The following is a 17421-nucleotide window of genomic DNA, read 5'->3' as shown; positions in this document are numbered from 1 at the left end:
GTCCTTTAAAGAGCCACGTGTAGAAGAGTGTGGTTACTACGGCGCAGGGTGACGAATTTTCTGGATGATTGCGTATGAGCCACGAAGCGAGACTGCATTTGTCTGGTATAGACAATATGTGCAGAGTCCGGGCTCGAAACGCCAAAAAAACTCCACCGTATCACTGAGATGAGACGCGACAACTCACAATCAGAAAAGTAAACGTAGTGGGTGCTGTTTGTGTACGACATGTAGTACGACAGTTTCTCTTCGAGGAAAATTGTCGAAGAGCACGTATACTTGCTCAGTTTGGAAAATACAGGGCCTTCACATTTCCACCTACGACGTGCGCAGTACATGATTAATATCTTGCATGTCAGATGATTATCCATGGATTGGTCGGAGACAATGTTTTCAGCATATTATCGTATCACCCGCGGCATCTCTCGCTCCTTGGCGTAACCCTACACGAAGATATCACAAAACCTTCAGATCGAACTATCTCCTGTGACACCGCTGGAACTGAGAAGACAAATTACTGTGCCATGGAGGACGTCGCAGTACACCTACTCGAGAGAGCATGGCCGTTTGTCATGTTAGATTAGGGTTTGGTGAGGCCAAAGTAAATAGGTTCAACCTATTTCACTGAGATAATGGTGAGACTATGCTCAAAAGTACAATGCTGGTGAACACACATTATGAAATCGTTCAGTAACTCTGTAGAATATAAAGATGTAAGCTACTGAACAAGATATTAGTCATCGTCTTAAAAGAAACACTGCTCGTGTTGGAACGCTGTAGGAGCTCATGGACGCTTAATTTGGAATGAAGTAGGCGGTGCGGAGCTGCTACTTGGCCGCGATTATTTGACCTTCCACCACTGATGTAAGCCATGCCAGTGAAGAGGTGTATGTGTGGAGTGGGTAACACGGAATCAGCACAGGAAAATGTGTTGACGTGGAGATATAACAGAATGGTAGAAAGACGCTCGTCATGTTTGAACGTGCCCACGACCACATCGTGAATAAAGATGCCCGAGTTGCTTGCGTATCTACGGCGACTGTTTATCGTGTGTACGAGGGATAGTGCACCAAATGCAGGCATGTAAAACGGCGTAAAAAACAGTGGTCGTAAGTGTTGTGGCATAACAAGCTTGCTACGCCACACTGGGAAGGGAGCCGAAAGAAAGGCACGCGTACACACACGCTGACTGGCGTCAAGTCTGGAACAGGATAACTATTGAATGGTAGCAAGAAAAGTACGTAGCTGCTTTATAGTTAACTTTTATTCTTTGATGAATACAGCGTTCTTCTTGAGACATTTATACTATAACTCTCAAAGTAGGTAAGGCTAATGGCGCCTTGCTAGGTCGTAGCCATGGACTTAGCAGAAGGCTATTCTAACTGACTCTCGGCAAATGAGAGGAAGGCTTTGTCCTTATTGTCGCTAGCAATGTCGTCGTACAACTGGAGCGAGTGCTCTATCGTATCTCGAGACCTGCCTTGTGGTGGCGCTAGGTCTGCGATCACACAGTGGCGACACGCGGGTCCGACATGTACTAAATGGACCGCGGCCGATTTAAGCTACCACCTAGCAAGTGTGGTGTCTGGCGGTGACACCACATTCCTCCCCCGCAAATCGGCGAACGGTCGTGTGATAAGGCTTCCGCCCGCCGTGGGGAGGACCCCATGTTGACATATGCGATGAGGTGGGGAGCCTAACAACAGGCGAGGCTGTGCCACCCGCGCCCGGCCATTCGGTCCGAGGGGATCTAGGAAACGCCTGAAAACCTAGTCCAGGGTGCACGTCAACATGCGGTGTATGCGCCCGTAATGAGACAGGAGGGGCCGAAGGGTCGACCTCCATTGCGTCGGGGTACCCGACGCGCGAAGACGCCATGTGGTCCGGAGCGGGCAAGAGGTCCATGGCGGAGGACGGCTGGTCACGGGAAGCGATCGGCGGCGCGTGACCCAGGGAGGCGCTTGGTGGCTGCAGCGAAGCATCGAATGCGGGCGGCGCCGGCGGGAGAACAGGCGGCGGCGGCGGCGGCGGCGGCGGCGGCGGCTGCTGCGGCGGCGCGTCGCCATGGGGCAAAATGGAAGGCATCGTCGGTAACACCTGGGGATGAGGCGAGCCAGTAGATGGGTCCCCAGGGCGCTGACCGGACGGCACCGTCGCTGAAAGCAGAGGCCCCCAAAACCAAATACATCGCGCGGCCGAGGCAGCGAAGAATGCGCCCTGCGAGCCAACGCCGTGAACCTCGATAGTTGCGATAAAATACAACGTCGCCTGGAGCAAAAGCAGAAGTCTGCCGCTGCACAGGAACCTGATGCGGCGGATGCAGCAAAGACATCAAGGTTCGATGAGGACGACCGTGGAGCAACTCAGCCGGCGAGCGACCATCTCGGGGCTGAGAGCGATACGAGGACAAAAAGAGCAACAACGCGTCCTCCCGAGAATGCGACTCTTGCAACTTCAACATCTGCGACTTGAAAGTCCGGACCAATCGTTCAGCGGCACCGTTTGACTGAGGCGAAAACGGCGCGGATGTCAGATGTTGAATACCATTGGCCTGGCAGAATGACTGAAATTCTGCAGACATGAATTGTGGGCCATTGTCGGAAACAATAGTCTGCAGAAGACCTTCAATGCAAAAGATAGCAGACAACGCTTGGATGGTGGCGGAGGACGTCGTGGAAGACATCCCATCCTCGTCACCAATCTGTTGTGGCGTAACAAGCTTGCTACGCCACACTGGGAAGGGAGCCGAAAGAAAGGCACGCGTACACACACGCCGACTGGTGTCAAGTCTGGAACAGGATAACTATTGAATGGTAGCAAGAAAAGTACGTAGCTGCTTTATAGTTAACTTTTATTCTTTGATGAATACAGCGTTCTTCTTGAGACATTTATACTATAACTCTCAAAGTAGGTAAGGCTAATGGCGCCTTGCTAGGTCGTAGCCATGGACTTAGCAGAAGGCTATTCTAACTGACTCTCGGCAAATGAGAGGAAGGCTTTGTCCTTATTGTCGCTAGCAATGTCGTCGTACAACTGGAGCGAGTGCTCTATCGTATCTCGAGACCTGCCTTGTGGTGGCGCTAGGTCTGCGATCACACAGTGGCGACACGCGGGTCCGACATGTACTAAATGGACCGCGGCCGATTTAAGCTACCACCTAGCAAGTGTGGTGTCTGGCGGTGACACCACAGTAAGATATCCAAACTTAGGAACTAGCGCCACGCATCATCAAGGACAATCGGTTTCGAACGTCCATAACCAGTTTCCGAGAGTACACAGTGAAGAGAAGGGAATACAGAGGACATCTAAAAAGGCCATTACTCACAGTAGCATCTAAAGGTGAAGCCAAACAACACAGAAAATGAGCATTAGTTGACCGGAAGAGTCCCTAGTGCGCATCTTTTCAAACCACGCAAGGCGTCGACTGCTCCAACGACTCCCTGAGGACATTTAACCGGCAGTATGTGGGCAGTGTAGTTTAGACCAGAGATGGTTTTGTGATGCTTAAGGGGTGTTCTTGATACCATGACTAGGGCCCACTCATTCAGGTTACTGTGAACATGAACCAGGATATTTATTTCAACATTCTCAGTTATGAGAATTTTCGTGATAGGTATGCCGCAGACACTCTCGGTTTACAAGATCTCAACAACCTTGCCCACAGGGCTGCACGTGTACGTTCCTGGTTAATGAACACTCAGGAACTCTATGGCACCTCGACTGACCAGGTAAACCACCCGACATTCATCGAACAGGAGATGTCTGGGAGCATTTGGAAAAGCGAGTGAGGAGTAGCAATCAATAAGCCAGCAGTTTCGTAGCCCCATGGCAGAGCTAGTCATGGATGACAAACATCTCGGCCTATCTCGGTTTTGCTCTGGTCTTCTTGTAAGTACTCGGTACACCGCGACATTTCATTTACTACTTTAGTGAGACATTTTTCCATCGGCACAGCTCTTTTCAGTTCGACAGAATCGTGCTGACAGCGCTGTTTACCTTTCTCTGTTTCTCTTTGGAATGTAGGGGCTCACAGCTCCAGTGGCTGTTTGCATTAAAAGAGAAGGTCTAGCGATTTATCATCTCAAGCCAATAAATCGGAATGAGAATGACAGAAGAGAGAGATGAAAATTTTCAGTATCTATTAGGCGGCTGAATGACAAATTTTCCATGAAACAACAGTACGATACTATTCAGAAAGAATTTAAAGATATAGTTGACAGTGAAGGAGCAAAAACTTGCAACGATAGACAGGCGGGATTCATTGATCTTTGCATCAAGCAGCACTTTGCGGTAAGTTTGCAGGCGTGAAGCACGTGAAGGACTTGATACGAACAGTAAAATTTCTGAAGTCGCACACATTACTTCACTGTCAATTGCAACAGTATCCAATGTAATTCGACGAATAGTATGGAGACTATATAGTACACTGGTCGCTACGGTCGCAGGTTCGAATCCTGCCTCGGCCATGGATGTGTTTGATGTCCTTAGGTTAGTTATATTTAAGTAGTTCTCAGATCTAGGGGACTGATGACCTCAGATGTTCAAAAATGTTCAAATGTGTGTGAAATCTTATGGGACTTAACTGCTAAGGTCATCAGTCCCTAAGCTTACACACTACTTAACCTAAATTATCCTAAGGACAAACACACACACCCATTCCCCAGGGAGGACTCGAACCTCCGCCGGGATCAGCCGCACAGTCCATGACTGCAGCGCCTGAGACCGCTCGGCTAATCCGGCGCGGCACCTCAGATGTTAAGTCTTATAGTGCTTAGAGCCAATTGAACTTTTGAAGTACATTGGTTAACTGGAAATTTGTGGTAAGTTGGTATGGGACCAAACTGCTGAGGTCATCGGTCCCTAGGCTTACACACTACTTAATCTAATTTAAACTAACCTACGCTAAGAACAACACACACACACACCCATGCCCGAGGGGGGACTCGAACCTCCGACGGGGGGAGCCGCGCGAACCGTGGCAAGGCGCTTGAGACAGCGCGGCTACCCCAGTTAAGCCTAGGGGCATGCCTGGACCGAATTCTCTATTTAAAACCCGCTATTGTTGAATTTATGAAGGAAAAAGAAGTGCAGGAACGAAAATTAGAGCATTCGAAATGGTTTGCAAACCGAGCATCTTGAGTGAACTTGGCTGCACAGTGCACACAGTCAGACATTACAGGGTGAGAGAAAACTTATTTCTGATTTTATGGGGACGCATTTAAAAAGAGGGTCTCATTGTAGAAGGGACAAATTCTGACAAAAAGTACTGAAAATTTGTTTCAGTTGCGATATCTGTTGTTGAGAAGTATGGAATGTGAAACCATGTGAAACGCAGTGCGACTGCATTGCCATCACGGCTCCTTTCCCTAAGCTCATTGTTATTAATATGAGGTCCGAAGCATTAATTGTGGCCTTGAAAGAATGAGAAGGATAGTTTTCTGAACGTTTTGTAGACGCTACGATTTTTACATCTGTTTTCGAGATGTATCTGCAGTGTTATTCCTGTTTTAAAGACAAATGCCTTTACGTTGAAACTGTCCAGGACATCTGTGAAAGTGTCTGCGACTACCCATACGCCGACAGTCTGTACCAGGTAAAAAAGTGTATTTTGTCTTAGTGCGCCAAAAATAGTTAAATAGTACTGAAAATTTGGGAATTTGAAACCATGTCATATGCAGTGCGACTGCATTGTCATCCAAGCTGGACACGTTAGCCGTTTCCCACTTTTCCTCCTCCTCAAGCTGAGACAGTGGCGGAAGTAAGCAGTCCCCTGCGCTACGGGATAGAATCGTCATTGACTGGCTGCAACTTTGTACGGTATATGTTAGGATACTTCTGGAATGTCTTCACCGCCAAACTGAATATATTGTGAAGGTCAGAGGCGGTGGTAGACGGTATTGGCGTGATGTCTCCTGGGGAGGGGCTGGATGACTGATGTTTAGACTGGTGTGCTTATCGCAGTGTGTTAGGTCGTGCGAAAGCGGAAAGAACGTCTGAATTAGTAACTAATCTCAAACCTATTCCAGGTCTTCTGGGCCGAATCGAACATTGTAACTTCGAAGTGTGTGAGCAACTTGCCGGAAACTGATTATGTGTCACGCGAGCGCGTCAGGATTCCTGGTAACGAAACGGACTTGTTGCAGGCCTGAAGGCATTCCTTGTGAGAAGGAACAAAGCGGCGACGAGGGATCGCGATGTGCTGCTGTGCTGGCCAGGTGCGGCTAATGAGGCGTCCCGGAATAGCGGGCGCCCACCTGCCGCCTGAGTCAGTCGCCTCGCGCCGCTGCCAGCCGCGTGCACTTACTCCCCTCTGTCGCCAAGCCACTCCCAGTCATTTTAATTTGCACTTATATCTGGAGGAAGGGTGCGGTGTGTTCCAACGTTCTCCCGAAACCGATCTTTTAGGTGAGAAACGCAGGCCATTTGCTTACGTGCCGATGTGCCACCGCCCTACACGATCCCGAATGCCACCGGGAGCGTTGCGGGCGTATGACGCGGTAAGGAAAATACACTGGTCTGTAAAACCTAAGGACAAAAGTAACTTTCGCATGACGCGTCACTGCCAGGTAACATACAATGACTAAACTTGGAGCGTACATCGAAAGAAGTATTACAGTATTGTATAGAAGGTAACTGAAGGAAATACAAAATCAGACGAAGAGAAATGACACTTATATTCAAAAACAATAAGTCACCGCTATTTATAACGGTGCCCTGGACATTACAAAACATGGGACATGCTTCTTAATAGCGTGCGTCATCATCGAGGACAGCAACGTGCTCCCATGTTGGTTCAAAATGGTTCAAATGGCTCTGAGCACTATGGGACTTAACATCTGTGGTCATCAGTCCCCTAGACTTAGAACTACTTAAACCTAACTAACCTAAGGACATCACACACATCCATGCCCGAGGCAGGATTCGAACCTGCGACCGTAGCGGTCGTGCGGTTCCAGACTGTAGCGCCTTTAACCGCTCGGTCACTCCGGCCGGCCCCCATGTTGGTGACAGGGTTGATAAGGAGTTCATGTGGTAAACTCCTCCATTCCTCCACGAACGCGGCTGAGAATTGCTGGATGAGCGGTGGGACATGTGGACAGCTGAAATACGCCTCTGCATCGCATCTCACAGGTATAATAATAATGGCGTGTGACGAGGGCCTCCCGTCGGGTAGACCGCTCGCCTGGTGCAAGTCTTTCTACTTGACGCCACTTCGGCGACTTGTGCGTCGACGGGGATGGAATGATGATGAGTAGGACATCACAACACCAAGTGTCTGAGCAGAGAAAATCTCCGACCCAGCCGGGAATCGAACCCCGGCCTTTAGGATTGACAGCCTGTCGCGCTGACCACTCAGCTGCATGGGGCGGACATCTCACAGGTGACCGACAGGGTTTAAATGGGGGAAGGGGCTGGTCACTCTGTTCGTTGATTGTACTAATTCCCCATGTGCGTCTTCTCAGGGGTGAATTTTCTCTGACTTGGTTTTCATGGAAGACAATGCGTGACCGCATGGAACTGCGCAGGTGGAACTGTTGTAGTTATTAGTTCTCAGAGGAAACATGTACCACTAACCGCCCTGAAGAGGACCGCTGCAAAATCCGCGGGAACGTTGGCAATTCAGTTGCTTTAGTCTTTTATAGTGATGGGACCTAATACCCAAATTCATTTTATTCAAAACGACACTGGCCACGGAAGCATACGAGCTGCGGATAATGTTTCCGTAAGACTTCTCCGATGTAAGTAGTTATCACAGAATGCTCCTCACCGAACAAGTTGGCACAGGGATTAAATCCCTGTCCGGCCATTCAGATTTACGTTTTCGAAAGTTTTCTTAGATTGCGTAATGTAAACCGTAGGATAAACCCTAATATCCCTTTGAACAGTTCACTTGCAGTACCTGACGGTCACCTGTGAGATGTCCGCCCCCTGTAGCTGAGTGGTCAGCGCGACAGACTGTCAATCCTAAAGGCCGGGGTTCGATTCCCGGCTGGGTCGGAGATTTTCTCTGCTCAGGCACTTGGTGTTGTGTTGTCCTACTCATCATCATTCCATCCCCGTCGACGCGCAAGTCGCCGAAGTGGCGTCAAATCGAAAGACTTGCACACTCACTGCTGGGATCTATTCCCTAAATTGCAACTGTAACACTCCCACGCGCCTAACTGAGTATCTTCCTGTATCGAAATAACCACAGGTAGTGGCAGTGTTATTACAAAAGTTCTGTGTCTTTTGCTACGGCAAGAACCGCAGATCAAACTTCGCGACCCATCGGATGCCGTGCGTGAGGCCCGTCTGTCAACTCATGTTGGTGGCGCGAGGATGCTTTTGGAATAGCATTCTGCAATATAGCAGTCCGCCGTCGTGGTCAGCTAGGCTACCACGTACCGTGGCACAGCACGGCACTTCTGCAGCCATCTACGGGATAAGGGGCGGGCTCTTGTCACAACGCAGCTGGCCACCACCGCCGATAGACAATCAGACCTGATGGTTCCGGATCTGGAGCCAGTGCCACCAAATGAAGGCCGCCTCTAGGCTATCTTTGTCCAGCACGCAAGGCGACTACTGGGGTCCTGGATACGGCATTGGGCGTCTCCGCACCCGACGTGCTGTTCAAAGCTGCTTGCTGGCTGCCAGGTGAAGCGTCCCGCGTGTCAGCGCGACTGCCACGCCTGCCGCTGATCTTCCATTGAGGCAGTAGCCCGCCGCCTGATGTACGGACCTGCTACCTTAAGGGAAGTTGGAACGCCCCGTCTCGACAATGTCAAATTTTCTCATTGACATAACACTTTTACAGGACATTACATGTTCTGTTTTTAGTCTGCTGAACTACAATATTGCATTTCACCGCCTGATTTTGCGTAATTTTTTATTTTCTCCTATTTTATATACTTAACATTATGTTTTTCTTTTAGTTCACTACACTAGGATCTCTGAATACTCTACTCCATGTGGTTTCTGAGATTTAGGGAAAACTGCAGCAGAAAATGTTAATTTTCAGGAACAGATTCTGAAGTTTCTAATCACTAAAACTTAGTGTATGCTTTATTTTTTATTTTTACTCAGTCAGAAGTACCGTGTACCGTATTGTTTATAATCCTCTTGGTCTTTTTCCAAGGTTTCCATTCTTTTCTTCTTTCTGGACTCCTCAGTGGCCAATTGTGCTGCATACTGTTTTTTATCAGTGCGAACCTTGTCCATCCCTTCAAGTTCTCTGATGCACTTTGCTACGGAATTAATTTCCATATGCTGCAACACTTTCACCCTACCAATCACTAAAAGCAGTAACAGCTTCACTGATCCCCCAATTTGGTGTCTTTATTCCAGCAAAAACACTTTTTGGTAATCCAGTCCATAAGGGATTGTTGAAAGACTTATTTGGATTTTGAGTCTGACCATGCAGACATTTCTTCAGTAATTCAAGATTTGCCAGATATTCGTAAACAGATTTCACGACATCCATGACTGATGCTGGGATGGAATGTTTGTGGCTGTATGAACTGATTGAGTACTGGGTATCGCGAGAATTGCACCATGAATCTGGTGCACTGGTTTTCTATTTGTCAACGATCTGTGGAAGAAGGTAGCCCATATCGCTTGCTTCATTTTCAACAAATCACCAGTATTTTCTGTAATGGCAATCCCATAATATTGCTGTAATTTTTCTGGAAAAACGTTAGCATGTCCACTTACAAAGCGTGTTTATACTGTGAACGATATGATACTGTTTTCGACATTGCAATCAATACAAACAGCGTAATTTCATTTTTATAACACTGCAATCTACAGCCTTCTGCATTGAAGCTTACTGATTTTATTAGATCTTGAGGTAATGCATGTAACAATTTTAATATTTTCAACCGGTGTTGACAATATTAAAAAAAGAGAAGTACTTTCCATGCGAGTTTATAAGTGATATATATGCGATTTTATTCAGAAAATTGCAAATTTTGTAATTAGATAAAAATCCGAAAAATGTGAAAAACATTATTCCACTCTAACTCCCCTTAAGACCAAGCACGCCACCGAGAGTTATGCCAAGGCAATAATCTGCTGCCTGGGTGACAGGGACGCCGACAAAAACCATCTGCATGCATTTCATGCTGAATAAAGAATGTTTATACTGAATGTGCCCTTGTCGATTTATTAAGCGACGAACGGTAAAAAAAAAAAAAAAAGAGTCGTAAATGAGAATACTGTGTGCCCTACTATAGTTGATTAGTCTTTTTCACTAATGTTTGATATGATCTCATTCTTCAATTGGTTTAATATTAAATTTCCTTTCGACACAGCAGGCAACACAGAAGGCCAGCCAGACTGAGATCGAACCCACACAGTGGATTACTGACCGTGCCCAGTAAACTGGCCAACTTGAATGTGGTTTCTCCGCGGTCTCCCACGCTCGTTTAGGCAATTGGTCGTGTGGCCCCTGTTGTGACTTGGCAAGACAGCGAAGCCACTATGAGAGGAAGCCGAAGGCACGCGTGTAAGTTCACGCAGGCTGGCGTGAGGTCTGGAACAGTTAAAGGAATAGCGACTAGCAAGAAAGGTACGTAGCTTCTGGAATACTTAACTTTAATCCATTATTGGTGAAAATCGGTCTGACGGTACATGCATCACAAGATAAATAGCAAATGATAATGGCGCCTTGCTAGGTCGTAGCAAATGACGTAGCTGAAGGCTATGCTAACTATCGTCTCGGCAAATGAGAGCGTAATTTGTCAGTGAACCATCGCTAGCAAAGTCGGCTGTACAACTGGGGCGAGTGCTAGGAAGTCTCTCTAGACCTGCCGTGTGGCGGCGCTCGGTCTGCAATCACTGATAGTGGCGACACGCGGGTCCGACGTATACTACCGGACCGCGGCCGATTTAAAGGCTACCACCTAGCAAGTGTGGTGTCTGGCGGTGACACCACAGCCCCAATGTATGCTTCAGAAAATACGATACACAAAAAGTTAAAATACGATCACATATGGAACAAAATTTACACAGCTCACAGACAGGATGCGTAAACGACTTTCCTCCCTCAGGCATCCGACGACTGAGGCGTATCCGGTCGCAAAGCTAAGTTAAATGAAAGTTCCAAATCCTAAGAACAGCGGACCCAGCTCTACACTGAATTAATGCTCAGTAAATGAAAAAGACAAACATCAAAATTCCATTCATAAAGTCCGCTCCAATAGCTGAACGGTTAGCGCGTTGGAATGCCACGCATGGGGGACCGGGTTCCATTCCCGGCTGGGGTGGGAGATTTTCTCCCCTCGGGAACTGGGTGTTGTGCTGTCCTCATCATAATTTCATCCCCCATTGTCGACGCACAATTCGCCCAATGTGGCGTCGCACTCATTAAGACTTGCACTTGGTGGCCGAACTTCTCGTCTGGGAACTCACGGTCACTGACGCCATACGCTCATTTCCATTTCGATTCATAAGCACGAAAGTGATGCGAATGGTACACAATCTGGCACCATCAATATGCTCTGCACAACCACCAAGGTTGTCGCCTTGCCTGATTTTTCAAAAAAATGGTTCAAATGGCTCTGAGCACTATGGGACTTAACTTCTGAGGTCATCAGTCCCCTAGAACTTAGAACTACTTAAACCTAACTAACCTAAGGACATCACACACATCCGTGCCCGAGGCAGGATTCGAACCTGCAACCGTAGCGGTCGGCCTGATTTTTCAGTCCTCTAATAACTTTTGGCAGATGCTCATGACAGCAGCACGCGAACAGAGACCAGCTTCGCTGTTGCTGAGATACCTGCCCTCAGCGCCGTACCATAACAAACTGCCTCTTGTCCAAGTCGCTTATGTCAACGGATTTCCGCATTTGAGTCTCCTATCTTCGCCCAAATAATTCCCCATTCGTCTCCGCTCGACTATACACGTAACTCACCGTGTCACCTGTTCGCAATTCCACCAGCTGCATTCAGTAGGCGACAAGGCGTTCGACGCCCACGCCTCAGAACTTGGAACGCGGAGGGTTGGCCACTCTGTAAAACAGGCATAACTGACGGCAAAGCCGATAGTGGAATTTCTGAGCATACAATAGGGCACACATTGCTGTACACGGGGCTACGTGGCAGACGACCTGTAAGTGTCGATCCCACGGCGTCATCATTTACGATTGCAGCTGGCACGAGGTAGTCGGATAGTGATAAAATTGGACAGAAATTGCCAATTGTCAACGCCGCTCCTTACTCTTTTAGTTTGGCTAAAACCGTTATCCCACCTGCCCGAGTAGCACCAACGAGTTGGAGTGTATGCGGCGACTGGAGCCTGACTTCTTACTACTCTTTCGCGCGCAACGCTGGACACAGCTCTTGCATCTTTCGTGAGACATCCTGTATTAATGCAACCTGGTAAGACTCTCAGACTAACGAGCAGTACTCAAGAATCAATCTAAAGAGTGTTTTGTTAGTCCCATCTTTCGTGGGCGAACTGCATTGTCCTAAGACTCTGATGAGTTTCAACCTGACATCTGTTTTTCCTTCAAATAGTTCTGCATGGTCATACCGTGGGGTCGCTCCGGACAGTTACTGCCTTACAAAATAAGGTAATCACAGCCCAGGTGTTGTCGCATGCCAATGTAATTTCGTACATGTACAAACCACCGGCAATTACGTAAATGTTGGCAGTTGCAATTCTCTGTGACAGATAGAACGGCCTTCATGGTGCATTAGTGGTGTTCCTGTGTAGTGTCCTTACCAGGCTTCGTAGGGTATATAAGAACCATGAACAGTGTCAAATTTCGAGCGATCGCTGGGAAGGACACGGAAATGCAGTGTACTCGTTTAAGACTGCGTTATCAGTACAAGACAAAGGGTCCTCATTATGGGTCCCCATTTGGGCGCCCGCTCGAATCAAGCAATATCTAGATTTCTAGGGTACTCACATGTGACAATAGTCCGATGCTGGATTGCGTGGGAACGTAAGGGCACGCATATTCGTCATGGTTCTGTTCTGGTCGACCACGTCTGACCACCGCAAATAAGGACGGCTATACCGTGCGTCCCCATCGGAGAACATTTACGCTGTGTGTGGAGCGGTGCGGTGAGCGGGAAGCATGGATTCCTAATGAATTACGTGGCGCTGCATTCAGCGTTGACTCGTGATTCTACACTACCGTGGATGAATATCGTGATCTACTACGGTCGCAACCTATAAGAGGTCACATTCTTCCAACGTTTTTAAGATGATGATGATGATTTATGGCGGAGGGCGCTGCACAGCTAGGTCATCAGTGGTTTTGAAGAGGCGCAGCGGTGTTGCTCGTGGCGTCGTGGTGGGCGCCATCTCGTATAACATCGGATCAGGGCTGGCACTGACTGAGGGAACTCTCGTGGTGTGCTCATACAGTATTTTACCTCTCACGCGACAGAATCACAGTGCCATATTTCAAAAGGATAGTAATCATTCACACATGTTACGTGTCTCTATGAACTGCCTGTGCGATGCTGAGACACTCACGTGGCCCTGATGGAGCGTGTGTGGCACCATCTCGAACGTCAACTCCGTTTCAGTGCCATCCGGAATGTCGACGACCAGTTACAACATTTGTGAGCAGACTTGCCTCAGCAGAGGTTACCACGGCCTTATGAGGCCCTTCCGAGCCAAATCAGTCGTCCATGCCAGAGTGGGTGCAACGTAACACTGACACTAAAGTTAAAATCTTCTGGGTTGTTAGGCCGCGTCATATTTCTTCTAAAATAATCGATGTTTCGATCCGTCTGGTGGGATCTTCTTCAGGATGTTTCGGTGTCCACTTTTGCTAGTACAGTGTCAGAGACCAGTGTCGCGTTCTTTTATAAATGGGAATATTTCCGCATTTGTGCTGGAAGAGCGGGAATATTGGTGGACCATCGCATAGGCTAATACTACCGCACTGATTCAGAAGAAGGGGCATTATTGGCTAAACTCATGTGGATACTATTGGTGGCCCATCGTCATTGGATAGGATGGAACTATTCCACAATTACGCTGGAGAAGGGTTATTGGTTGAAACTATTCCTGCTGCTATTGATTGGCCATCTTCATTGGCTGATTCGAAACGAACAGAGCAAGAGAGGGGAATGTTTACCCAAAATATTATTGTCCGCTGAGGTGAGTTGCAGCGCGTTGTTTATGTTGCTTGCACACCGCGACCGCATATTCACTTCTTTGACGGCGGGGAGCCACGATGCGGGAAGCCTATAGCCGTCCTCTCTATTGGAAATTTCAACCGCTTCTCGGACCTTTCTTCTATAAATGTCGGTTTCCTTAGCCAGCAGATGTACGTTATTAAAATCGATGTCAGAGCCACAGTGCTCATGATGTTCCGCTACCGCCGATTTTACACTTTGTTTTAGCCGCGTGTACCGTTCGTGTTCCTTAATGCGATCTTTAACAATTCTTCCAATTTCGCCTATATACACTTTACCGCAGCCACATGTCACTTGATAGACGCCTGTATTGTGGAGGCAATCAGGTGCATTCCTTTTTTGTCGGAAATAATCTTTTATTTTGTTTTGAATAAAAGATGCTGGATACCATTTTCGTTTAGAATTCTGCTTATGCGGTCAGTGACACCAGAAACGAACGGCAACCTGTCGGAGTGAGGGATACTTCTGTTTAACTTACTATCATATCGTTTACTGTGATTTCAAAATCATTAAGACGTTCTATGGTGCGCTGCTGGGTGCGAGTGCGCCATGAAAGCAGCGCGCTGACTCTGTCTGCATAGCACTGGTGTTCATGAGTGAATAGGCATTGTCGTGGTGCGGGCCCCACTAGTTGCGTGTCAGCAGGACCCTCCCAGCCTCCCCCCTCCCACTAGTGGTGTGCCTGGCTTCATCCGTCCCTGCCTCCTGCTTCTGCTCCACTCAGCTCGCGCCACCGGATCACTCGGACATCAGTTTGATGTTACTGGGCCTGCCCTCCGCTTCCGTGCAGCGCCCCAGTGGGTGCCTGGAGTGGTCGGCCAGCAGTCAAAGAGAAATCCACAGATGATTGTAATGTGAGCTACCCCTGCACGGCTGTGGGCATCTGCCGTAAATAATAGATTTGTTTTCGAATGTTAGCATCTTCTTCTAACGAACAAAAACAAATATTTTGAGGGATGCAGCTGGCAGTGGGAGTGCCAGGCTATCTGTTTGTCCCAGAATGACAAAGAGTGTTTTTTTTTAAAGATAGCATACGTGTCCAATTTTCCATCCACATGCAGTCACTTGCCAGCAAACAAATGATGTTTTCGAAAGGACCCTGTATCTGTTTGTTCCAGATTTTTTTTCTCCTTCAAGCCTGCTTGAAAAGAAAAAAAGGCAGAGTTAACGTCTTCCTCCCACAGCTGCTCTCTAACAAACAACAACATGTGTTTCGAGGGATGTAGCTGATGTCACCAGTGCCAGGCTATCTGTTTGTCCCAGAATGAGCAAAGAGTATTTTTATAACGCTAGCAGCTCCGTCCAATTTTCCAGCCACATGCAGCCACTTGCCAGCTAACAAAGGATGTTTTTGATCCCCCCCCCTTATCTGCTCGTCCCAGAATTTTTCTCTCCCTCGCATCAGCGTTCTCTTTGTCAAACATGTGCACTAAGCCTGCTTCAAGAAAAAGAAGGCAAGTCGTATCTTGCTGGTATGGTGTTCTGAATTCCCATTGGTCTTTTGCAAAATAGAAAGTGAAGTCTGAAGGTATACAAAGCCCAACCCCCGCCACGATCATCATCAGCCTTTCACAGAGCCTAGTTGTGTCCGTTTGATTCTCACGATATGAAACGGCCAGCCAGTAGCGATGCCAGAGCAGTGGTGATGGGAAACGGCCAAACTTGGAGCAATGGCCATGTAAGTGTTTATAAAGAAAATTATGAGTTCAAATTGCGATAGTTATAAAATTTCGTAGCAAAGTATTCAAATTTTTCGAGACAGTGATACATTTTCGTAACAAGTGGCTACAAAAAGTTCTTTCTTTTCTTGCTATTGCAGCGTTCATTCCCGAAACGCTGGCTGAATTAGAATGTCAGCTGGAAGCTGAAAGTCAGCCGAACAGGTTGTTCTACCATCATATAAGTACTTCTCAAAATTCTGTGTGTGATAGTTTACATGTTCAGAAAAAATCCATTAAAGTATTCAAGTCGCAACAATAGCTATAACATTTATACTGTTGTTCTAGCGCTAGAGCGGCAGCAGCTGGGAGCTGAAAGTTGCTAGCAAGCCGAAGAGGCTGTGCTACCATCATGTAAGTACATCTCCACATTCTGTGCAATAGTTTACATGTTCAGAAAACAGCTCTTGATGTATTCATATCGTAACAAGTGTTTATAAAACTTTTGATCTCACTGGTGCGGTATTGGAGCGGCATCTGACGGACATTGAGCGGCTGCTGGAGGCAAAAATGCAATAAGAATGCAAGTACATTTGTAATATATTGCTGTTAGACTTTTTTTTATCGTATGCAGTTGTGTGACGCATATATTGCTGTAGATGTTGCTGTGAATAAAGAGGAGGACGAAAATCTAGTAGAGGGATGCATCAAGAATGATGACCAGGAGTCATCAATCAATCTGGTATCAACTTTCTATTTTTTTTGTGGTTATGTATAATCAGTATCTTGCTATAGGCACATTCAGTACAGATTTTTGGGTTGTTTCTTGTAATCAATATCTTGTTGTAGATGGTTTCTGTGAGATGGTTCAGTGGCTCCACAACAACAGTTCTGGTGAGTGGGTGCATGGGATGGTGGCTGCTGAAAGGCCGTGCCATTTCACTCGTTTGGATGAAGAAGTTAAAATATTTGATTGAGTGTGAGGACTAGCAGAAAGTTCGACTGGCACCCAGAGTGTAAAAGGTGACTGTAATGCAACTGTCATCGTTACAGCATATGATTAATATTCTGGAATGCTGATGTACTTAATTGTTGTTATCTATTTAAAGCATACATTCAAAAAATCTTAAGCATTGTACTTAATTTTTTCTGTTATTCGTATATTATAGAGGTCCCACCAACATCGCCACCACGGCAGCATGCTGTGGCATGTGCACCTAGAGGAGTGCTTGTGGTGCCAGGTATCAAACATGCACCTGAGCGACATACACCACCGTGCAAAGTGCCACTCATTGCCATGTGAGAAGTGGCTGAAGCAGCTATGATTGCTACAGAGCTGGCCCCTGCACCATCGCATACCCTCTGTTGTCTGTGGGTGGTTCGGTCAGAGCAATGGTCTCCCACCCTCCTGGCTGCGATGGTGAAGGCCCCACCACGCAGCTGCATCAACGAGTGGTCTCTCCACAACCTAGGTGCTCCCACGACCCCCCCCCCCCCCCCCTAGAATATTCGGCGATTGCTAAAGCCTCTGAGGGGAGCATCTCATTTACTTGAATTGTGAATCTGGCCAGGGGTATCACGACCCGATCAAATTTGTAGAAGCATGCCTACCTACGCCTGAGGC

This window comes from Schistocerca serialis, chromosome 7 (assembly GCF_023864345.2).
Source record: "Schistocerca serialis cubense isolate TAMUIC-IGC-003099 chromosome 7, iqSchSeri2.2, whole genome shotgun sequence".
NCBI lineage: Eukaryota > Metazoa > Arthropoda > Insecta > Orthoptera > Acrididae > Schistocerca > Schistocerca serialis.
Note: the sequence above shows the minus strand (reverse complement) of the source record.